General features: G+C 36.5%; 1 protein-coding gene and 1 long non-coding RNA gene across 4 annotated transcripts in view; both read right to left on the minus strand.

Annotated features, from left to right (window-relative positions):
* The window catches only part of SUPT3H (SPT3 homolog, SAGA and STAGA complex component), a 426,450-nt gene that overhangs the window by 36,022 nt on the left and 365,545 nt on the right, over positions 1-24,883 (minus strand). The gene's annotated exons all lie outside the window — the stretch shown is intronic.
* LOC129146461 (uncharacterized) lies at positions 1,897-16,360 on the minus strand. Its single transcript, XR_008553241.1, has 3 exons — positions 16,002-16,360; positions 4,801-4,945; positions 1,897-2,024 (listed from the first exon to the last, which is right to left on the minus strand). It is a non-coding gene; the product is annotated as an uncharacterized LOC129146461 (long non-coding RNA).

The raw sequence follows: 24,883 nt of genomic DNA on the forward strand, positions 1-24,883 counted from the left end.
CCAGAGCCGGAGAAGTAATCGAAATAAAATGATCCACTCACTCTAAATGTTCTCTGTGGTTAGTAAGACAAAAACACTCTCAAATATAAATGAGTCCTGGAAATTTATGACTGAAATGCTGAACTTTCTTTTTGAAATTAGTTTGCTCTTTCTTAGAGTCTGGGGAAATTGTGCTTATTTTGTTATTGTTTTTATATACTCTGTGTGTGTGTGTGTGTGTGTGTGTACAAACCATACAGGTGCTGTGAAGCCACCATTTATCATGGTTTTCAGTTCTCTCTTGCAGAGTCACATTTATATTCATAATAAACTATTGATTCATCTAAAGGTATAGAACCACTCCACTCAGATTATGTTCAGGACTATAACCATAGGCCAAGTCTTCTCTTTTTGGGGTGCTCAAGTGACCACTAATGGATAGTATGCATGGACACTGAATTAGTTCATGGGATGGAATAATTCTTAGATATAAGTATCAAGGACTTGAGAGTTTTTCCATGTGCAGAGACCATAGAAAGGAACAGCTTTTAGTTTTCCTCACTGGAATAGTTCCAATAATTTTGAATGATATTTTTCCATAAGACTTTATAAATGTATTTTGAAGTGTACACACATACGCACACATATGTACACTTTACACTTTTAAATGTGGAAATAGTATAAAGCCATACTAATATCTAAAGAATAAAGAGTTTTCCAGACTGGTTGGGATGAGGAGAACATGGGGATACAAGAGATTTTCTTTCATTGTGGGGCAGGCAGTCCTATAGGGCCACTGATGAAACTCAAAGCCATGAGCAAGCTTGTGTTAGTATCCACCACAGTTATGGCTAGCTGTACAGATAGACTTATAAGGCCATTATGAAGAAATAAACCTAACCTCAAGTGACTTACCAAAATAGTCATTCACTAAAATTTATGCTGGCTATAGTGGAATTAGCAATAAGAAAAAGCATGATTTCTTTATCAAAGAGCCATCATTGAGGGGCTTGTGCCTCCTTGAAGAAACTTGTCAAAATGTTCCCCAAACAGCCTTTTATATTTCCATACTTATATAGACATATTGTTGCCTTTTAGTTGCTTAAAATAAAAATGTGATAGAATTTTTTAAAAAACATTCCATATGGTTTACTATGACCTTATTGTAAAAATACATAAAAGTCTTAAGTTATGAAATACTAGAGCACCTTCTTTAATTGACTTAGTCGATGAAATCTTGGTGCCTGGAGTTATTTCTATAAAAAGCTGGGCATCAAGCCCTTGGTCAAGAATATAAACTCCTCCTGAACATTGTTTCTATAGGAAAACTTGAAATCAACTCACATCATTTTGACTTGTCAGGCCTTTTCCAGGAACTTTACTTGCCAAAGGGATGAAGATTGACTCCTTGTTTAAAGAAGAGGGGCCCCAAAGGCATTTCTTATAAATTTGGGTGCCAAAAGAAATGGAAAATCCATCATCCTCAGATATTTGAAGACCAATTCATGGTAATGATACTGTATCTTCTATTTTCTAGCCTTGGGGAAATGCAAAAGACGTTTGCTTCTAATTTTTATTGTACCCTAGTGAGAAAGGAAGAGGCTCAGAGTCAACTATTTAAAAGTATTTAAGTCAGAATTTGGAAAATGGGCACCCAAGGAAAAGTAATTATAGGTGACACTAGGCAAACTTTCCATTTTGTTTTCCTTCACTTTTCAAGTAATTCCATTTTTCTATTATTCCCCTCATTGTGCACTATGCTTGGCTGTGGTATTTGCAGACCTTGTTCGGCTTCATTAACTATACTGAAAGCTATGCCATGGAGCTGTGAACACATAATATGGTGCCCACCGTAAAATGGCTTTAAAGGTTGAATTTCAGCAAAACTTCAATTTCATATTTTTTACTTACCTTCTGACTGTAAGGCGACTGAAGGATTTACTCCTTTGAAAAGTTGAGTAAAGACGGGATCGTCTCTTCTCCCATGTCTCTGCTTTTTCCCTAACCGGCTCCCAAATCCCCACACAGCAAATAGCATTCATGAACTTCAGGGGAGAATGAAAATGAGGCTTTTTTTTAAAAAATGTATGCTATATTTACCATTCTTCTAATTTGGAGAACAGATTAATTTCATAGAAGAAAAGTCACGGTAAATTCTCTGTATTTTGTCCTGTTCTCCCATAAAAATTAGCAGCTAACTTGCATAAAATTAATGCTACTTTATACATACTTGTCCTTATGAGCTGACCTCAGGGCAAAGACAGAAGCAAGGCAAATGAAGCATTATCGCATTATGAGATAATTTGGTTTCACACTTCCTTAGGAGGTTCCATCCTACCACCTGGTTCAAAACAGTTCTAAACTGAATTTTACACTGATATCTTTAACATTGCTAAAAAAAAAGTCCCAGTGACTATACATGTATTTTAGTTAATGCCTCCTTTATTTTCTGAAAATTAAAGAGAAAGAAATTTGATCATGATAAAGGCCAATGTATTGTTTACTCTCTGCTAGGCACTGTTCTAAGAACTTTCCTTATATTAACACATTTGATTCTTACAACAATCTTAGGGGGTGGGGGCTATTAAGAAGGTCATTTAACTTGCTCAAGATTACATAGATACTAAACGGTAGAATCAATATATGAACCCATGTTCGCAAGGTCTACATCATACTAGCTTTAAAATCTCTGGTTCCCTTGGGAACTTCTAAAATCAACATAGGAAACATGTACTCAATAAATTCAATCAAGTAATAAATATGTGCTCGGTTTTTACTCAATACCTAACCTTGGACTCTGCACTGTGGAGGGAAGAGTAAACAAGACACAGTTACCACTGAATAGCACACAGGCACTTAAACTAATGAATAGCTACACTCCACTCAGGGCTTGGAAATGCCCATAGAACACATTAGAAGGGTAAAACAGAAGTGGTCCCCAAATTGGGGAATAAAAGTGAATGCAGGAATGGTGATAACAGAAAAAAATGAACTGGTTAAAAAACAACTTCCCTAAAGCAAAATATACTACATCATCTCTCTATGGACTCTTGTAATAACCTTCTATGTGGTCTCTTGGTTTCTCTCTGGCCTACAGGACATTCTCTTCACAGAAGTCAGAGTAATCCCTTACCATCTACTTTGAAAAGAAGCAGTCAATCAAGAGAAGCTAATACTGAAGAGAAGATACCATGTAGAACTTAATTACAGAGCGGGACAGCTTAGGAGTCAGTGTCACTGAATAGAAAGCTAAATAGCGTCCTACTGTGGAAATTTCTCTCCGTGTCCCTTTTTGCTACCCCCCGTCCCCCACTGCCAGAGGTTGAATTTTTCTTTATTTTATACCTCATACAGACAGCCCCAGCTAGCTTTTGCTGGCCTCTCTGTACTATGTTTGAGTCCCTGTTCATGATCCAAAACATGCTGAAGCAAAAATGCAAGCATTTAAAAATATATCTCAAATGTGATTCATATAAAAAGATAAAGATATTTATTTATGATTTAGGTAATTCTTTTATCTTTTAAAGATTTTCTAACAGAATCTGGAAATAGAAGAGCTGTTTTCAAATACCCGGAAGTCTATTTTATGAAACGGCATTAGCTCTATTCCTTAAGTTCCAAGAAAACCCCCAGAGAATGCATAGTATTTCCTTATCTAGTAACGAACTATAGAAATGATCCCTGAAAGTATAGTCTTGTATTTCCTTATCTAAAAGATAAAAGTGAAAAGGAGGAAGCACAAAGTATGTTCTTGATGTGGTACATGTTAGAATGAAAACAACCAGAGTTCATTCTTCTCCATTCAGTTGTGCAACTGGCAGTTTTTGGGTTATCAAAGAACAGTCGCACCCAAAGGAGGAACTCAGTTTTTCTTATTTAAAGGCTTAGGTGCTTTTCATTCCAGAGAGCTGTATATAAACATCTCACACTTTCTAGAGGCGGGTCATGTAATGCCCCATTCTTAATTCCGCGCCCCTTCCACAGGGTGTCTTTGCTGTGGAGGGTGGAGGTGTTAATGGGCCTGAGCCCCATCTATTGGGCCTGCCAGTTTTGATTGGCAGATGCTTCTACTGAGGCAGCAGTTTTTCATCTCCCAGGCTTTGTGGCCCACAGTGTAACAGATAAGGGGTAGCAGACATCCTGTCTCTAGCGCACTCAGAAACAAATGCAAACTAATGCAAAACAGAGTCAGAAGGCACAGTTTTTCTTATTTTGGTCTCTAATGAAACTGTCATCTTTATTCATAGAATGGTTTCTTTATAGCTTTCTATTTCTCCTATTGTGCAGACACAGGTATTCACCTGAAATGTGCTATTTTTGATGCCGGGTAAATTCACCTTCTCAAATATCACAGGAATCAAAGGTTACTACATCGCAAAGGTTACTACGATAGAGATACCGTGTGCATGATTTTGTGACTATGTGTCTATAAAGCAGACAGAATCAGATACGCTCACATACACACCCCTGACATATGCACTCACATTTTTTCTCTATTTTGCTTCAAGGTCAGTCTTTAGGTTGCCCCCCACCTCCCTTTACTCTGATTGGGGACATTTTTGACTGTTTAAAAGGCAGCCAAACATTCATGCTGCCATTACTCTTATTTAAGACAAGACTGAAAAGCTTCATACTGTCTGCCCCTACGCCTACTCAAGCTGATTGTCTTTTAATAGTTTCAATGAAAGTTGTGCAAGGAAATAATATTCTACAATCTTGGGTCTCCAGGGAAGAATATGGTCATTTCCAGAAGAGAGTGAGCCTTTGCTGAATCTGCTACTTTATGAGTAAAACAGGAAGTTCATTTCTCTTTTATTGTACCTTTTTCATTTTTGAAAAGCTGCCCAAATAGTTCCAAGTAGAGTTGAAGCAAAGTTATTAATGTCAAGAAGCCAAGATCTTTCTCCATGGTTTGCTGAATGAGGAAGGAAGAAAACTGTTTGTACTCAGTTGTCCTTTGCTGTTTCTGCTTGAGCCAAAGAAGCCGGAAGGAGAGAGAATGAATAAGTGAAAAGAGATGATGTTTATCTTTTAACAAAATCACAATGTTCTGTACTCAGCTTCGGCAGTCAAATGTAACCATTGCATCTTTAAGACGGTTTTTTCTCCGAGAGACAACACACTAATTATAGTGCTTCTGCCAGAGGGAACTCACACATGCAAACCATTATGTAAAATATAATTTCTTTTTCTTTAAGAATACTCAAGATCATTAGACATGGTTTCTTCAATGCTAGAAAATCAGGCCAAAAATGAAAACAAACAGTTTCAAGTATTTGCAACATAATTCCTGCATGCATTTATGGAAATACAGTAAAAGTGCCCTAAAATGTGGTTTGACATTTCATGCTGTACTGTTCTTCTATTTTTCTAATTCTCTAACATGCACCCTCTTATCCTATATCACTTTAGCTTCATGATATTTCAGATATTCACAGAGCAAGAGCCACAGCTATTACCAAATAGTTGGGCTCTGAGGGAACTAAGGAACAACAGGAAGCAGCCCAGAAGCTTGTTATAAATTAAACAAACTCCTTATAAATTAAACATGGTAACATATGAACACAAATGTAGGGCATGACAACATGACATATCTTTTAAAAACAGCAATTAAATGTACAGCATTGCTTTCCTTAATGATGTGCTATGCTAATTTAAGGCCAAGGTGATGATTCCATTGATTTAACAGTTTAACATGGAACTCATAAATGAGAATAAAATCTGCAATAAAGAAATCATGGGGACTTTACCATTTATGAGTACAGAATTAGGTATGTTATATGGGAGAAAGATATACATCTCAATTCAATCAATTTTCTATATCATAAACTAACCCAAAAATGCTTAGGCTGAACAATAAGCAGTTTCTTTAGATTCAAAGAAATATATCCCTTTGTTAAATATTCAGGTTCTCAATGGGATATCAACTGGTAAATTTTCAATTTATTTTTTATTGTCTGTTTTACTTCTCTCACACTGTTTACCTTTTTAATGTTTTAATATAGATCTTCTGAAAATATAACAGAAGTGTAAGGCATCACTTACGATAACTGTATCAAATATAAAGTACTGTAGTGGGCATGCAAGTTCTACCTTCTTAGTAAAAGACAAAAGAAGAAAGAAAAATATATCCTCTGATCACATACGGATTTGCTGAAGGAAAAGAATGTTCTGTTCGAGGGAGCAGCCTTACTGGGAGAGATCTGACCACGGCCATCTTTTGCATTCACTGTTTACTCTGCTCTAGGGGAAAAATAATCTAGAACAATCAGGCTGAACCTTAATGTTCACATTTTGCTCATTGTTAACTGGCTTTGTGTTTTAAAATGTGCCCTTTGATTATTCTGTTTAGATTAATTCAGCTCCCACAATTATGCTATTATTGCTATTACTATGTGGTATTATGAACAAATTTTCTTTATAATTTTTTTTTTTTTAAATCTGGAAGCAGGATTTTTTTAGCCCATACTCCGACCTTGGACCTTTGCTATGTAAAAATACCTTTACAGACTACCACTTTTGTATAGGACAAAAACATTATAGTTAGAATCCCTTGGTAAGCTATACAAATTGGCAACTAGCAATAAAGTCTTGATTGTATTGGTAGAAATCGTATGTATTTCTGCTTTAGTGGCAACAGATGAAACCTGCTGATGTATGGGGTAACAAGTGCAAAGCAGGAGGAAAGCAGTGACTTCACTTCTTGACCCCTACTCCCAGTATGTTTAACTACTTGCAGGTGTCAGCACACATCACTCTCTGTCTTCCCTAGGACTCACTATAGATTCATGCTGATGAGACTGGTCCTATTTGCTTGGTTAAGTTCCACTAGTCCCTTAGATTTCAGCTTAGACGACACTTCCTCAAGGAAGCCTTCCCTAATCATTCAGACAAAATAAGACTTCATGTAGGTTTGTCTGTAGCACTGGCTGATCCCACAGTAGCACTTGCCACAGTGTGATGTAATTTCCTATATACTTGCTTGTGAGCTCCTTAGGATGGGGCATATAAGCCTGTTTCCAAATGTGGTCCTGGTGCCTGACACGTAGCCTGCAATGTGATCAGATGCCTATAAATAATTGTGGAACAGACAAATTAGTGAAATGCTGATGATGACAATGCTAATAATGGCTAAGTTTGCTGTGTACTTATTATGTGGCAAGTACTATTCTAAGTCCTTTACATTTAATCTTCACAATACCCTCTCACTGCAGGTACAATTACCACCCCACTTCATAGGTGAAGAAAACGAGGCAGAGAAAAACTTCCGTACCTCTTTTGAGGTGCTTTGCTTTGGAAATGGAGTTTAGCTTATATGCTGGGAACAAAGGTGAAGTAACTCTTAATTGATAACATAGATCAACATAATCATTAGGTTGAACCATATGAAATTATGACATTCAACTGGTTTTGGCTTACTAATATGGCAATTTCACATGGCTCAGCCTTATATGAGGAGTTCAGTTATTGCATATTCTTTATCCCTATTTCCTACCACATTCACCCCATATTCACCCACACCTGGAAGAAACACTACACTCCGACATATTGTTATGCCCAAGAGTGACAGACACATGGGCAGGGGTTGAAGAAAGCATTTGTGCACAGAATGCTTTTTAGCTGTGTCAACAGGGCCTTGTTTCTTGGGTTCTCTGAGACTTACTGATCTCTTTGCCATATTCTACTCTTCACTGAACAATGATATTGGTTGTAATACATTCTGCCTATGCAGACCCAGCTAAGGGCCCCCAAAGAGGTAAAATCAGTAATAACATGTTTTTCCATAGTTTTAACTCATGTATGATGACATAAAGCCAAAGGTAAAAGAAAATAAAAAAGAATTTGAAGTTGAAAATGATTTAAATTTGCCAGTTCCCGGCACTTCTGGAATATTGCCAGGTTTAATTTGGATTGGGTCTTTCAGAGCCTGCACTGCTCTAACCTGATGTAGCCCAAAAAATAGAGTTGATATAATGAGGTTAAAAAAAAGTCCACCTAGCTTAACACAACTGACAGTCTGTTCTCAAGTTGCCTAGCCCTGAACCAGAATGTTTTATTTGTTGCACTCCAGAAGAGGGTGATACTGTCTCTTAGTGAAAGGTAGTTGTGATGAAAATAACTTATAGACTAATCCAAAGCTATGTGAGGCAAATGCTCACAGGAGGGAATAGGACTTGTTTTCAAGGTGGAAACATTTTTAGAGTTTGCCGGAGATTTTTATTTTAAAATCTCCAAATTCAACAATTCTTTCGCCTCCATAAACTTTCAAATGGAAAGCTCCAATATTTAGAGTAAACAATGTCTAAGCTTCCCCTTCATAGCAAGTTTTCTTTTTCTCCCCTGTCATAAGAGTGTTATATCCTGGCAACTGGAATACAGAACCCCTTTGTGGTAAAGCTATCACACTATACCACTCAGAATGTGTTGCTAATGAGGTTATTGCTTAATAGAACCATAGAAGGACATTGAAAAAAGAAAATACCCTGACAAATGTGTTGACCAAAGGATGCCAACAACTCTCCCAGGGTCCTGTCCGAAATTCAAGGATTTAAAAAAAGTAAAAAATGAACTTTAGTGTATGTGAAAAATCATAACATTGAAACATAAGTCCATTTATCTTTTAACTATTTTTCTAGTTCTCTTCCAAAATTTTACTGGTTATTAAAACACTGCTGTGTAAATAAAAATGTTCTGCTTTATAACTCACTCCCTATTTCTTGTTCTTACAATATAATAATGTCATTGTTTGTTATATCACACTTATTCTTAAAGCAATAGGGCTTGATGTGAAGGACTTTATTGAAGCACATTGAAGAAGGACTTCTGCAGAAAAATGAGACTGGGGAATCAAACACAGAATGGGGAGTTCAAAAAAGGTCTCAGAAAGATTTCTGAAATTCTGAGAATCCTGAAAGAGTTTATCCACCGTGGTTTGCACTGAGATAAGCAGAGTCTTCATAAACATCCTCCTATTCACTAAATGGGCTCACTAAGGCTGAATTGTCCATTGCTGAGGCCAAGTTGTCCACTGATAATATAGTCACAGGGAATGTATTACTAGAATTTCAATGAAGTCACTAAAATGCCCACACTGGGAATAGAGCTGCAAACAAATGAACACATTTCATTAGCATATATCCCTTGCCCTGATGAATAAGTGCTACTTCTTTTTAGAGATATTGAAAAATCAACTGTTTTACGCGCCTATTATCTAGAGTCATTAGGACCACCAAAAATGAGGGCTCTCAACACTCTTAAAGATAAAACCCAACATAGGCTGTAATTAGAATCACAGACTGTAGGAGCTGGTGTGGGTCTTTGAGGTAATTTAGTTCAAACTTCTCATTGTACAGTTGAGCTTGAGTGACTTTTCCAAATGTTATTCCGCCAGTTAATGGCTGGATTGGGAGTAGAACCTGGTCTCCTGCCTCTTATTCCACTGCTTTTGCCATTATAACAGGCTTCAGCCATGATATACTATTTAGACAAGGTCAGCCAACCCAGGCACTATCAATACTTAATGGAAGGGGATTCCATTAACATGAGGCCTTAACAGAAAATTTCCTGTGTTTAAAATCCTAAAATTTCAAGTTGAGGGGCTAACTTAGTACTTTCTCAGCATGAAAAGGCAAAGGGAACTGTATAAACTAGGATCTGACAGTAAAAGAACATAAATTAGAAATATCTACATAAAGATTAATCAGTGTGTATTAAAAGCAGAAAATTTACTCGAACTTGGACAATATTTTTCCTTATCAATCATCTATTGCAAATGCATAATAGGAATGAGAAATTCCTTTTTTATAAAACAGTAAATTATTTCTCGATTCACAGTACGTTCTACTGAAAAATGAAGCATTAAATTGGAAATTAGGACATTTGGTTCTATGCTGGGCTCTGCTATTCATTCAGCGAGATTCTCTAGCTTTCTGAGTCACAGTTTCGTAGTCTATAAACTGAAAGGGTTGTTTTTCACAAGTGCATTCAGAAAAGCCCTGAAAGTTCTGAAGGTGCTCAGAAAAGGGGCGAGAAGAGTGACAGGGAGGCCAAGTTAGGAAGCTCTGAGTTTTCCACGCCAGCCTCAACTGGGTAGTCCTGCTTTGATGTGATTTTGATATTAAGCTAATATGTAAAATCTTATTTGAAGAACAAGTCATGTGGTAAAGTTTAAAAACCACCAAAAAAAAAAAAATTGAAAGTACTACACTATTCCCTTGAACTCTAAATTTCACTTTCCTGCTTAAAAGGCCTCCTGTGACACCCCATCATGGATTAACTTCAGGCTTCAATGACAGCGTTCTCCAAGCCTTAGCACCCACTTTCTTTTCCTTCTCTGCCGACATTCCCCAGCATGTACTTCATGCTTCAATAATCTCGAAATGTTGGTAATTTCCTGACCATGCAATGCTGCTTCTCACCTCCCTGGAACTCTGCTTTTGCTCATGTTCCCTTGGCATGAGCAAAATTCTTCTCACCCTTTAACACTCAGCTCAGGTGATCTTTTCTCCATCAAGCCTTCTCTGAAACACAGAACTAGGTACCTTCCATTTGCTCCTATTCCGTCCTGTGAAGAGTTATCACAGTAATTAAACATAATGGGATGATATAATTCTATACTATCTTTCAACTGGGCTATAAATGCCTATGACCAAGGCTTTTTCTTTTATGCTTGCTAAAACATTAATGCCTAAAAAGTTCAATAAAGACTTAACCAAAAAGGGGAAAAAACACCTTGTACTTGACAAAAAAATTTAATGTTAAAAATTCTGAAAAAACCTTGATGATGCAGTTTATCTTTTTGAAGGCTTACTCTCGAATTGTGAAAATCTTATTAGATACAAAGAAATGAAATCCCATCAAGGATTTAACTGTATGATAAGAAATCTATTCTGAAGCAATAGGAAGTCTGGCCAGAGAGAGCAACATTCCCTTTAAAAGCTTCCCTCAAAGAAAAAAATGAAAAATCATTGATTAAAAATAAAGTAACAAAGCTAAGAAAGGGTTGGTATATATTTGCAGAACATTTACATGTATCTATATTATATCTTTCACCCAACTACTTATATATCAATTATCTACTCTGCTAGGTGCTGGGAATGTATCTGTGAGCCAAACAGGCAAAGTCCAACTAAGCTGGGAAAACCCAATGGGGGCCCTATTGAGGGGATGAGGTTACTATGATATGTATAAGAGTTCAGGAAAGGCCCACTGGTTCAGGTAAGATCAGCAAGACCTATGAGAAACAAAGGAGGAAATCATGGAGATACATAACAAAAGAACAAGCCATGTAGAATGAGCTTCAAGCGGAAAAAGCCTAAGTGGAGTATTTGCCACATATCTGTGGTATAAAAAGAATGAGCAAGATGGCGAGAAATGGGAGGGGAGTTAGGAGAGGCTGTCAGGGGTCAGATCACATAGAGCATTAGCTTGGTAAAAACTTGGAGTACATCACCCATACATGCAACCTTCTAAGAGTTCTGTTGTAAAATAACAGTAATGATAACAGCAAACTGAACTGTCAAGGACAGGGCTCAAGATGGGGAAGAACTGAATCTGTTCGTCTACAGAGAGGAGGAAGAGAGCAGAATGTCTGTCATGAGAAGGGGAATTCAGGTGCCCTGCTTGATAAAGCTATGAGCACTTCTTCAGAAGCAGTCTTTCTTCCTCAGAGGATCTAAGGCACAAAAGGGAAAATGAAAACTGCAGAAATTGTGAGGTGAAGATGAGAATGATTTAAAAAGCCTATACTGGCCTTGGAGTTTTCCCTTTAAGAAGCAAAGTCTGTCTGAGAATCATGGGAACAAAACTGGTAGCTTAGGAAGCATAGTTTGGTATAATTCCTGTGAGGCTGTTAATGAACAAACTCCTCAAATTTCCATACTTGAAAGGGAGATGTATGAATCACATTTTATTGTTTAACTGGGGAGTTAGGAAGAAAGAAGACAAAAATAATGACAGTAGAAGGCTCCCGTGTGTGCTAAATGAGGTCAGTCTTTTTCTACACCCGCTGGTGTGACGACTCCTCTTCTGGTCCTTAGGCAGCACCACAAACCTAAAACCAAGACCTCACATCCTAGAGAAAGCTCTGGCTACACATATTTATTATTCCCCACAGTCTTCAGTGGCTGCTTGTGTGGAAGTTCTAAATTATTCTTTAGCTGGTGAAGTTTGCAATAAGACAAGTAGGAGGAGTGACTGACATCAGTGTAGACACCAATCACTATGGGGGCTGCTCTGAAGTCAGAGGAACAGCACATTTAGTTAAGAGCTATTCTCAGTTATAAAAAATATTCAAACCCTAGATATCTTCAGTTCAGAATAATTTAAATATCTTCTGCAAGTATGATTTGCTGAAATCTAATGAAGGTTCAGCTAGTCAGTTTTCCAACCTCGCCTCGCTATCTCTTCTAGCAAGTTCTTTTTTTAAGCAGTAATAAGCACAGCCTGCACATGCAAGCCCACAACAAGCTTGCATGACACATGGTAGAATCTCATTGGTTCACACCCCTGCAGAAACCACAACCTCCTTAACTTTCAATAAAGCAAAGGCCTCTTTACCTAAGTGCACATTAGCTGCTGGCTTAGGCCTGCTGTATGACATGGCTGCCTCCCCAGCGGGCAGGCGCGCCACAGCAAGGCACTCATTAAGCTATTGAGTTTCATTCCAGTAACTGTTCAAATACATTCTTCATTGTACCAGAAAGTATGTTTGTTTGATGCTGCAACTTTGATTCACCCCCTGCTACTCTTCCTCTATGCCCCTCATCCCCTCACCCCTGTTTTGGTATTTGTTCCCATGCTAACATCCTCACAAAAATTCAGTAATTCTCAATGGGTCTCTTAGTCATTAGTGCAAATTAGTGAGGTTTTACTGAATATGGTCAGATTTGATTTGCCAAGTTCTTTTCCCGTTAAGGTTTTAAACCCATGTGTATTTCAAGGGAAATCTAATTTGTAGGTTTCGGATTCATTTACACTCAACTCACAAAGTGGTTCTGTGAGTGCCTCCATAGCTGGTGCACAAGAAGCCACAGGAGCTGGTTTCCCTTCCTTTTAACAAGTTCTTGTTAGAATGTTTGCTTTGAAGTAGGTATTTGGACCACGCTGGAAGCAAATAGAACCAAACCCCAGGAAAATGTAAAGTAAAATTTAAAAACCAAGTTCAAAACATTTTCCTTGCTCCAATAATTATACTTTTTAAAAGAAAAAAACTCCAAGGATGGAACCATCCATTTCAGTCTTTGAGGGATGATGTCACTGGCCTGCCTGCCTAGATGAAACTGTGGGTCGCACTGCTTCTGTGTTGTAGGGTGACAAGAAAATCATCTATGAGTAGATGGCTTTCTGGGTTTTAACCCTGTCCTGCCCACTGTTATCATTACACTGACATTCCACCAACTCAGCTCTACCATTCCCACGATGACTCTGCTATTGGGATTCTTTTTTGGGGTGTCTTTTCTGTCCGTGGCTACACTCAGATCTATTGATTCCTGGTTGTCTCCCCTTCTTTGGAGATCTCTAGTGCTGCACAGCTATGTTCTTGAACCTCACCACAGCAACCACTTCCTCCTCCCCCTGTGTTTGCCCTGACAAGAGAGACCCCTTGGTTATAGATTCCCAAAACTACTTCTTGGCTGAGGTTGGCTGAGATCAACAACACAGGCTGACTGTTGTAATCCTTGACCCCCACACCTCTGCATCCAGGTTGGGCATCTGTGATGATAACAACTTCCTTGGTATCTTTATTGCACCCGACATAGTGCCAATTCTTGCTCCTCACTTTCATTCTGAATTACTCTGAATAAAAGAGCTAAATCTCAGTGATGCTTCTAACACCGATTTCCTCCGTGAGGCCATTACCAGTGGGATGAGAGCGCTGATGAAACTGTGTCCTCATGGATGGCATGGGCAGTGCTTAAAAAAATCAAACCTAAGCTTTGGAAACAACCCAAATGCCCAAAAATAGATGACTGGATCAAGAAGATGTGGTACATATATACCATGGAATATTACTCAGCATTCAAAAAAGATAAACACATGCAATTTGCAGCAACATGGATGGCACTGGAAGGGATCATGCTCAGCGAAATAAGCCAAAAAGAAAAAGAAAAATACCGGATGGTCTCACTCATAGCAGGAATCTAGAAAACTTAAATAAGGGACCAGGAAAATGAATATAAGAAAGTGAAAATCAAAATCAACAAAAAACTATGAACCAGAGACACTTTTTGGGGGTGGGGGGCGGGAGGGGAAGGATTGGGGTTAGAATGGGGCGTTTGCAATTGTATGGGGGAATATAAAAATAAAATTTAATATTTAAAAAAAAAAAAAAAAAAAAAAAAAACAAAATGGGAGGAAAAAAAAAAAAAAAAATCAAACCAGTTCACTTCAACAGATTTTGGAGAAAAACAGCAATGGATGCAGCTAAATGCTCGGGTGACTCATTAAGACAGTGGTGAACTCTGAGCAGTGAACAAAGAACTGAGAACAAACCACTAAGAACAACTAAGACTTCAGTGAATTCTGATAAACTGCAATTGTTCTGCAACTAATTCAGGGAGTAGCAGAAAAGACTTATTGACAAGTACTCCTAATATGCCTAGACATCAGTGTGTCTGTACATACAAAGTATAAATTATACACAACGTACACAAAGCATAAATTATACACAACATATATGCAAAAAAATCTATACGAATTACACATTCCTATGAATGAGAAAGTCCTTTCTCACTTGTTGGGAGTTCCTTGCTCTAAAGCTTTTGGAGAACATAGTATGTGATCCACTAAAGGGATATATCACAATATGATTATAACCACCATGTAAAGATTCCTCGGAATGTTGAGGATAGTCATTCATTCATGTTCACTCAATTACTCATTCACCTATCAGTCTTCAACAAGCTATTAACCATGTGTCAGGAACCAGGTAAAATTCTCTGTATTAGTTGAGAATGAATTTCTGGAGGTAAGAGGAGAAAAAACCCATCTTTTCCCATTCCCCGCTCTCATGTTTAAAAAGGAAAGAAAAGTATAAAGCCAATTATTTATATATGAAGGCATAAAGTAATCAAATTCAAATAACCAGTCTTTCCCCAACCATTTGCCTAATTTTTTAAAAAAAGAATTTCAAATTTTTCTTGATTCTTTCACTTCTTAGGTCTGTCTTTTTTAGGGATTTAAATAATGGAGTTTTCAACAACTAGCATATGGTTACAAATAATTTCTACTAATGGTACAGTGTCCTCTCACAACATAACTCTTTCCATTAAAGTGTATATAGAACATAACAAGATTTTAAATGGTGATCTAAAAGAATTTCATCAGAATCCTTTACTTAAGATTTGTGCCTGTCAAAAAAGCTGAACTTCAGTTTTATGAATGCTTAAGTATTGATGTCTGCACATTTGAAATGCACTGAATAAGAGATGATTGATTGATAAATAGAAGATGAATAGATCTGCAAAAAGAAGAGTAAAATATTAACTGGTGGTGTAAAATATTAATTGGAGAGTAAAATATTAAACTTATATCAAGTTTTCTGTAAGTGTGTTTCATGTTATGACGTTTCCACTATAAAGTAGATTATGAAATGTTAGGGGGAAATGTCATCGAAATGCAATTCCACTTCTATTTCTTTTACACATTTGCTGACAATACATTTATTGCTTCTCTGATTTTGGAAGCCAATGAAATTTTAGTTCCTCTTCGCCCCCCCCTTAACTTGAAAGGGTGGTGAGGCGAATGAGTACAAACTAATTGGAATGAAGAGGATCTACAGTGAACTACTTAGGGGAATTGCTACTGATTGTGTCCCCCTTCTTCTCAGTGGTTAAATGAGGTCAGAGGTGGGGTCATAATCTAACAGGATCAGTGACTTTATGAGAGGGACAGAGCGCGATTTATTGCTACCTCTCCATGCACTTCTATAACACTGAGGAAAAGAGCAGGTGAAGACATAGCTAGAAAGTGCCACTTGCAAGCCGCAAAAGGGTCTCAACAAGAACCAAATTGGCCAGTACCTTGATCTTGTATTTCTAAGTCTCCAGGATTGTGAGAAGGTAAATGCCTGCTGTTTAAGCCATCCAGTCTCAGGTATTTTGTTATGGCAGCCTGAGCTAATACAAATTCTGGAAGTTAAACATCTGTGAGTATTTAGGTAGTCTGCATGCAAATAGTACAAAGGAAAAAGAAGATCTGACAGAGTATTCAGAATTAGAATGACAGAATGTTATAGCTGGAAGGGGTTCTTAGCAACCATGTCCTCAAAACTCTCATTTTACAGATGAGGAAACAAGCTCACAGAGGTCCGGTGATTCATCTGGGGTCCTTCAGAGAGATTAGTGACAGAGCAAGGACTTTTAAGCCTAAACTTCTTTACTTCTACTCTCTTACCACATCACACAGCTTCATTAAATCAAATCCCTTGAGCCAAGTGTTAGCAGTCAAAAATCTAATTTCTTTCCTTCTACAGAAATCGCTTTCAGGAATTCAGCTCCATTTTTTCTGTCTTTTTTCTTTATTCGTATTTTTACCACAAATCAATTTACCCATGCGGGATGAAAACTAAAGAGAAGTCTCCTGAACGAATACAAACTGTGAATTAAGTATACAAAAGGATAAGCACAAACACAAAACCCAAATACTTAAATTTGAAGAGATGTTGACTCAATTATTCATTTGCACAGAGGTCTGTGCGCCCAAAGATAGTATATGCGTACACAGAAGGCATCTTACTTCCTAATAGTTGCCTATTATAAATATAAAGACATTCTAGAAAAATAATAAAAATCTATTTTTTCCAAATTAATCATTTATAGTCTAATTTAGCACAGTATTAGCTCTTTATAACATTTAAAATATCCATTTTGATAAAACATTCTCATAAATACACCAAGAAAACCAGGTTAATAAGCCTGTGCATTTTATAGAGCAGTAAAATGATACATTTTTATAACATTTAAAAATAATATAAAAAATAAAAATTGAACAATATAATAATTGAACATTATTTTGTTTAAAAAGTTCTTATGGAACTTTTAAATTTCACTTTTCCACTAGGTAAACACAGAATGTACGAAGATAAATACTCTTAATGGTGCTGATTCAATGGAAACATGCCAGTGACATCCAGAAATGGTAATAACATATTATTACCAGTCAATACTTTAAATTTTTCTTTAATATTTCTTTAGTTTTCAATACCAGTTTAGTCTCACTAAACGCAGTTACTGAATTCAACCACAAGACAGTCCATTTCATGCTTTTTCATTTTACATTTATGCCAGCAACAGTTTGAATCTATAATCTATATGCTGTGGTAAAAAAGTAATGGAGAATTATTTGTCACCATTGAATCTTTGCAAAGAATGCGCGGCAAACTCTGAAGATAATTACTAAAGAGTCATTTCCAAACTATTTTGAGTGAAGACAGCACTGTTTAGAATTGGAGAGATATTCAAGGGCATTTTGTTCTGAAAGACACAGCCTCTGAGAGGTAATGCTCTGGTTATACTTAAAAACAAAAGAAACAAGAACAATAAAACTAGTCAGACTACGTTCTAGTTTCACCTGTCTTTTACAAATGGCTGAAACAATTATCTGCATTGCCTGGAGCCAGGCAATAACTGATTGAAGATGCAATAACTGCATTGAAAACAATGTGCTTTTACTTTTTCAGTGCTTTCACCCAAAACAGAATCACAATTAGAGAAAAAGGTTGGAGAACTTTGAATTTATTTCAAACCATCATTTACTGCTTTAATAGTCCATACAGCAAAAAGTGAAAGTCATTTTCTTTATCTAAGTAAGTGAGAAACATGGAAACATAACTAAGGTAGGGTGAAATGAGAGACTGGACATTACACACAGTGTAAGCAGAACTGAGACAGCCACAAAGAGTCCTTGGGGATGAAGTCGAATTCTCTTCTACCTTTTTAAATGGTGATACCCTGGGGACATCTTAGTTTTGAAGGAGGCAATGCTATGTGTTTTATGGACATTTAGAATATTAGGGACAAAAACCATCCCATTTTCTTATTCCTTACCTTTTTCTGTAAAACAACCTTTGTAAAGCGTGATTAAGAGTCCACTGTTAGAATCAATTACATTTCAGAATCAATTACATTTCAAAAGTAGATAAATAACAGGCAGGCTTGAAAGGTAGATGTACAAATAATGTAGTTTAATGGAAGACCCAAATTCAAGTTCCAGCTCTACTATTGTGTGACCTCAGAAAAAAGTAATAAACTTTCATGAATTTTAGAGTTCTCATCTGCAAAATCATCACCATCCTCATCATCATGATGTCATCACCAACATATGCCAGTTACTGTTGTTAGTCATATTTTGCACACGAAGAACTGAATCACAGTGGGGAAACTTTTTCAAAGATTACATTAACTCCATTGTGTTGTTTTAATCACGGAGATTTTGTATTCAAAATCTTTGGAAGTGATCTTTGGGATATTCTAGTCTTAAATTCCAAGTGTAAACGAGGGATTAAAGATTCACAAAATAGCTAATTAACTTAAGACATTAAACCTTTCTCATTCTTATTCTAGTCTTTTAAAAGTACCTCTTTCTAATATTTTGCTTTCCTCTAAGAAATTTTCACACCTTATTTCACTTACATGTATACAATTCCTTGAGGGTAGAGAAGTGGAAGGAGCTGACTATTCCACATTTTTAAAAATAGGCTACTTCCAAGTCAGAGTATAATACAGCTGCATTAAAAAGTCAAGGTCAGCTGCACAATAGTAATAATGATAGCACAACTAGGATGGTTGTGATAACATCTTACTTTTTCTCATTCTGATTCTCTAGGGCACTGTGTCAAGCATCTTATGTAAATTATCTCATTTAGTGCTAAACCTACCTTTGAGTGCATAACTTAGAACGTCAGTTTTGAAAAATCAGAGAATGAGTGAGTCTAAGGTTTACAAAATGCAGATATTCTGAGCTCAAGATCCCAAATCCCAATTGTGTTGACTCAGTACAAGGTCCGACCAAAGAAGATAAACTGAAGGCCAGGCAGATTAGTTAGTGTGAGGTTTGGGCAAGACATCCAGAACGAAGGCTTTCTTCATCTAAGAGGACACACACAGATCCTTCAGTACTTTTTTTTAAAAGAGTAGGGGTTAACCTCAACTCTTAGAGCAGCCAAAATGGATTTTTAAAAACAATGGCTGAGTTACCCTTCAGCCTATTCGTCATCCTACAGAAATCTAATGTTAGAAAAATGTTCAGTTAAGATTTAGTGAAGGGAAAAATGAACTATATTCAGGAGTTCTTGGCTGTGGTCCTTCATTCAATAGAAATTTCCTCCTTTAGAATCAGCAGTTACTGAATGTAATAAACAGCCTAAAGTCAGCACTGGAGCTTAGGGAGAAGAGATGAGGTTCCTGACTTTGTACTGCACTTTCTTACTGAGCCCCAATGCTCTTTTCCCAGAGACTGCATCCTGCTTGAGCTTCTGACATAGCCAGCTTCTGACATGGTTTTGGCAATTCTTGCCTCCTAGTATTCACGCCTTTTTGTAGTTTCCTCCCACACTGAATCAGGGTTGATCAAAGAAACAGTATGTGACCTTGGGTTTGGGGCTTGGTCATAAAAGGTTTTGAGGGTTCTATCTTCTATCCAGATAGCTTGCTCTGGATGGCCTGCTGCTATGTAAGGGAACACTTAAGCAGTCCCACGGAGAACCTCAGTCAATGGCCAGTACTAATCTGTGAGCATCTAAGCAAGTCACCTTAGAAGTAGATTATCCAGTCTTAGTGACCACCTTGTTGATATGTGACTGCAACCTCCAGGGGAACCACAAGCCAAAACTGCCCAGTCAAGCTGCTCCCAAATTTCTGACATCCAGAGATAAGGAGATTATAAATGGTCACTTTTTTTTTAGACACTAAGTTTTGGGGCTATTTGTTACAGTATAATAGATATAATACAACAGATAATGAATCCTGCTGCTAACCTTGAGAGCCTGCAACAGCTCTTTGTGATCCTCTTTAAATTCATGAACCACCATCATTCAATACGTTAGTACAAACTATAAAATTATAATCACAGTAACCAAAAACTTGTGATAGACATTCTTGTTTTGGGAGGTGGTAGTTTTGAAGACAACATCGCTGTCTCCATTTTGTGAGATGCTGATTTCATATGCTTTCAAAATTCCTAATTTAATAAACTGTTGATAATATGTTTATCTGTATCTCTGTGTTAAGTTAAAAAAATAAAACTTGCTTAGCTTTCTCTTTGAAGTTAAGTTTTGATTTGTGGCTCTGACTGTGGTGGAGTGAGAAACTGGAGGACCCCAAAACAAGGAGAATTTGAAAAAGCAACAAGAAACCAACCCCTCTGTTGAAATCCATTGCAGTGACTTTCCAGAGGAAGAAATTTTAACAACTCCTCATGTGTCCAAAGGGCTTCATTTCAACCGGTACAAAAATGTAGCAAGATTTTTACAAAGATAATTTTTTAAAAGCCAGGCACTGAGCATGGGACCTCAATTCTAAACTGAAAAGAAATGCTACACATGAATTCAGTGAACTTGCCTGGCTGCCAAAAGTTTGATATTTCACACTGGTACTATGGGGAAAGTATTTAAGAGGACTGCCAACTATGCAATCCTGCTTCCTAAATTAGACCCATTTGTAGTAAAGGAAAGTTACCTTTCACACTCCAGAGTCTTTCCTAAAAGCCATTGCTGTGTTGCAAAGAATTGCAGAAAGGTGGGTTTATACCACTCCTGCCATATCAGATACCTGAGCACTAACATACCTGAGTGAAAATTTTAAAAAAAATCACCAAAATATTTGTTTTGTACAGCTTCCCACTGGCTCTGCCTTACTCTGAGCTAATATTTTCCTTAAGATATTTAAAAATAGGTAAAATCTGAAATAGGTTTTAAAACTCCAAATTACAACAAAAAGAAATGTTAAATAAATAGTAAGCCTCCCTGTCATCTTTGAACTCTCCATTGAAGACACTTTTATCATTTTCACTTTTTATCATCCAGAGACTTTTTGGCCTATGCAAGCACAGTGGCGTGTGTAGAGACACAGACATATGTATAGCTCGATAGATATTCTCAATTACTCCTCTTAATATATATAGCACATTATACTCTCTGGGCAGATCCAGATAATATCTTAAATAACATGTGGATTGTTCCAAAGAATGTCATCGAACTTGTGACCACAACTTTTAGTAACAAATTCAAAAGATTATGCATTTCTCAAAGTCCAAAAAATACTTCTAGAATTTTTGCCAAACTTCTGACATATATATCTTGTCCTTTGCCAGTTGTGTTGATACCATTATGATGATATCACCTTGAGATATTTTTAAATTATTTAATAAAGCTAAAATTTTTATTTCAATTTTAAAAACATTTAATGGAATATTATTTTTTATAAAAAATAAAGATTTTTAGCAATTCTGTTTAATGAGCATCTACTAGCCTATAACTATGGCTAATACACTTCATGCACTTTATATCCAGACCTACATGTATATAAATTTAAGAGTAATAAGATTATTTTTTTATCCACAATGTGCCACTGTTGTAGATAATGTGTTACTTTGTAAGTATACTTAGAATTGGAACATATAGAATAGATGGATTTGATGATATATTAATTCATCAATTTTGATGAGTTAATTTTTTTTTTAAACTTAAAATCTTCTGCAGCTCAAATACCCCTTTTACTCTTATTTAAGAATCATCCATCTAAGATTTTGGCAGCAACATAATTCAAAGACCTTCCAACATTCCTCAGCAGTTGTTTTTTTGGGGGATGGGTGGCAAAATGCATAAATAACATGGAATTTGCCATTTAAGTAATTTTAAAGTGTACAATTCAGTGACATTAATTACTTTCACAATATTGTTCAACTATCGCAACTACTTCAAAATCTTTCATCACTCACTCCAAACAAAAATGCTATACCCATTAAGTAATAATTTACTTTCTCTCCCACCCCTGGAAACTTCTAACCCACTTTCTGTCTTCATTAATTTGCCATTCTAGATAATTCACAGGAGTGCAACTGTACAATATTTGTCCTTTTGTGTCTGGCTTACTTCAACTAGAATGTTTTCAAGGTTCATCGAGGTTCTAGTAGGTATCATCAGAACATATACCTTTATATGACTGAATAACAGTCCACTATAGATATATATATATTTGTTTATGTTATTCATCAGTGCCTGTACTTTTGATTAAGACATAGTATAAGGTACAGGAAGTGGGGTCTGAGTGGAGGTACTGAGTGGGGCACCTAGGGAGTCCTCCCTTCTGGGTCCAGGAGAGCCTGCCTACTTCCCCATGAACATCACTGGTGGAGAGTCTCGATCACTCCAGCTGTCATGTTTTTCTTTGCCTCTAAGTTCCTGAAGCACTTGCAATCACTGAAGTAACGTTCAACATTTATCTACAGAGTAAGCTACTGTTACCCTCCCCACAATTAAACTTATGTGCCCTTTTTGTTTTCAGGTATTGGTAGTGGTAGTAAAAGTGAAGGAAATGGATACTGGCTCTCCTTGTGTCAGTTACTGTGCTAGGCAATGGAGTTCAGTATTCACTTTTTTTTTCTGCCTCTCTTTTCCAGTGTCTAAATGGGTGCTGACCACAAAACGGGAATTCAAAACTATTATTTATTAATTGATTGGAAAATGACTTCTTCCTAACAAAATATGTGACTAGAATATGTATCTGTATATATATTCTATATATATTTTTATATATCTATATATATTCTAGTCACATATTTTGTTAGGAAGAAGTCATTATATATATTATATATATAATATATATATAATACATATATACATATATTCTACCATGCCCATGAGGGAAACTGACTTCCCTGTGAGCAGCAGACCCAACACACCCCTAAGAAAAATGAAGGGAATCAAGTTCCTTGATTGTATTTGGGAGAGCTGACTTTTTTGCCTTTTCAAGTCTCTGCCTACAGAGCAGAATTATCACCTTTCCAGCAATCGTCTTCATTAGGGCACATTACTTCAGACAGTTTTTTTTGTGGAACAATCCTGAGAAATCTTTGTTTCCTAAGGAAAGCAGAAATGTAGCATCCTATGTTTGCTTTTCTTTGGCATAAAAAGAAAGATGAATTCTCTTCCGGCAAGGAAACACACAAAACTCCATCTTCAAACTGCAACAGTCCAGTGATTTTATTTAGTTATATAGCACAAAAAACTCTATGTTGAATTTATTTCTTAATGGGGAAGAGAAAAGCTCCTCACATAGAAAGCAGACAACTACAGTCTGTGTGGGAACTTGACATATTTCATGCTGCCTGTGAGGTTGTTATCCAAAAAGAAAGCAGTTCTTCCAAATTTGAAAACAAGATGTCTAGACTGTTTTCTTAATTGATGGCCACATATAAAAATGTATCATAAAAATGAGCCTGCAACTGTACAGAGCACAGCATTAATAAAGGCATTTTTATCAGAAAAATTTGGTGTATGAAAATACGAGATCATCTAACAAATAGATATGTGTTAACATTCACATAATTTTGTTATTTTGGTTCTTCAAGCCTTGTTTTCCAGGTTGCTATTTCTGATGTCTTAATTTTTTCAGATAAAAGCTTGCTGAATGGGCAGTGATGATTCAGTGCTTCCTCTACCACAGTATAGTTTCATATTTGTAATTGTCATTTTAATAACACTGTTCATCATCAGTTTGAGTCTTTATTAGAGATTTTCAGTTTAATTGCTAATAAGAGAGCTATAGGAGTAAAATCTGACTTCATCAAGTACCATTATAAGGAATAGTTTTAGACATGGATGCTCCAATAGGTGGTATACTGCTCTTCTGGATATAAAAATAAAACGTTCTATCAAGAGCAATTATGTAAATAAGTTTGTCTCTGTGATAAAAATATCAACTGTGAGGACTGGATGTTTTCACATACCATCAAATTTCCTAAACACCACACTGCCAAATGACTAAAGAGTTATGTTAAAAGATAAGCCTTGGAGTTTTACAACTTATAGGAAAGCTTCTCTCTACCTGTTAAGTATGGCACTTTGCTATTGTGGTGCTGAGTGCAAATGTCAATCAATCAAACAGGCATATGTTAGCATCATTATGGTTCTAGTGTGAAGCGAGGAGCTAAGATTCATATTACCTTCAATATGCTATGGATTCTTCAATATGTTTGGTATGCCACTACCTACAGAGAGCAATCATTTTAAAACAGATATTGCTCAGATACCATGTCATAGTTTGGTCATTACTTTGTCTAGATTCCAAAGAAATCAATGATTATTGTTGGATAGTAATTATGACATAAGCGTTTTTTTTAATGCCCTGCAGTTATCTAGAAACTGTTTAATCATATCTAGTGGAGTGTCCATTTATATACAGTACACACAGAGTTCAGGAACTTATTATTATTATTATTATTATTATTATTATTATTACTTAACTGAAGACATTAAAGTTTGACCTTGTCCATTTGAAGTTTTTTCTTCCTTCAGACCATCATTCCACCTATCATCTATTTATTCAAATTTCATGTTGAGTTCCAAGTGAGCAAAAAGCTTTGCACTTTGTTGAGGGGCTACCAAAATGATTAAAACACGGTCCTTCCATCTACCTGAGGATAGGTCATCATCAGTTTTCAATCAGACCAGGAAATGCAAAGTATCTTGAAGGAAGTTGGTCAAAGTTTAGGACTTCAATCAAAAGTGGCAAATAATTCAAAGAAAGTGATAGGATCTGGACTCTTCTTAACACACCTACATCCCCAGGAACTACCTGGGGCCAGATTTATTCAAGTCTGAAAATGCTTCTTTCTCCAGATCAAACCTCTAAAAGAAGCATGGTTGCTCAGGAACTGTCTCAAGATTAAAGTTGAGACTGTGACA

This window comes from Talpa occidentalis, unplaced genomic scaffold (genome assembly GCF_014898055.3).
Source record: "Talpa occidentalis isolate TD23 unplaced genomic scaffold, MPIMG_talOcc4v2.1 talOcc4.2, whole genome shotgun sequence".
Classification (NCBI taxonomy): domain Eukaryota; kingdom Metazoa; phylum Chordata; class Mammalia; order Eulipotyphla; family Talpidae; genus Talpa; species Talpa occidentalis.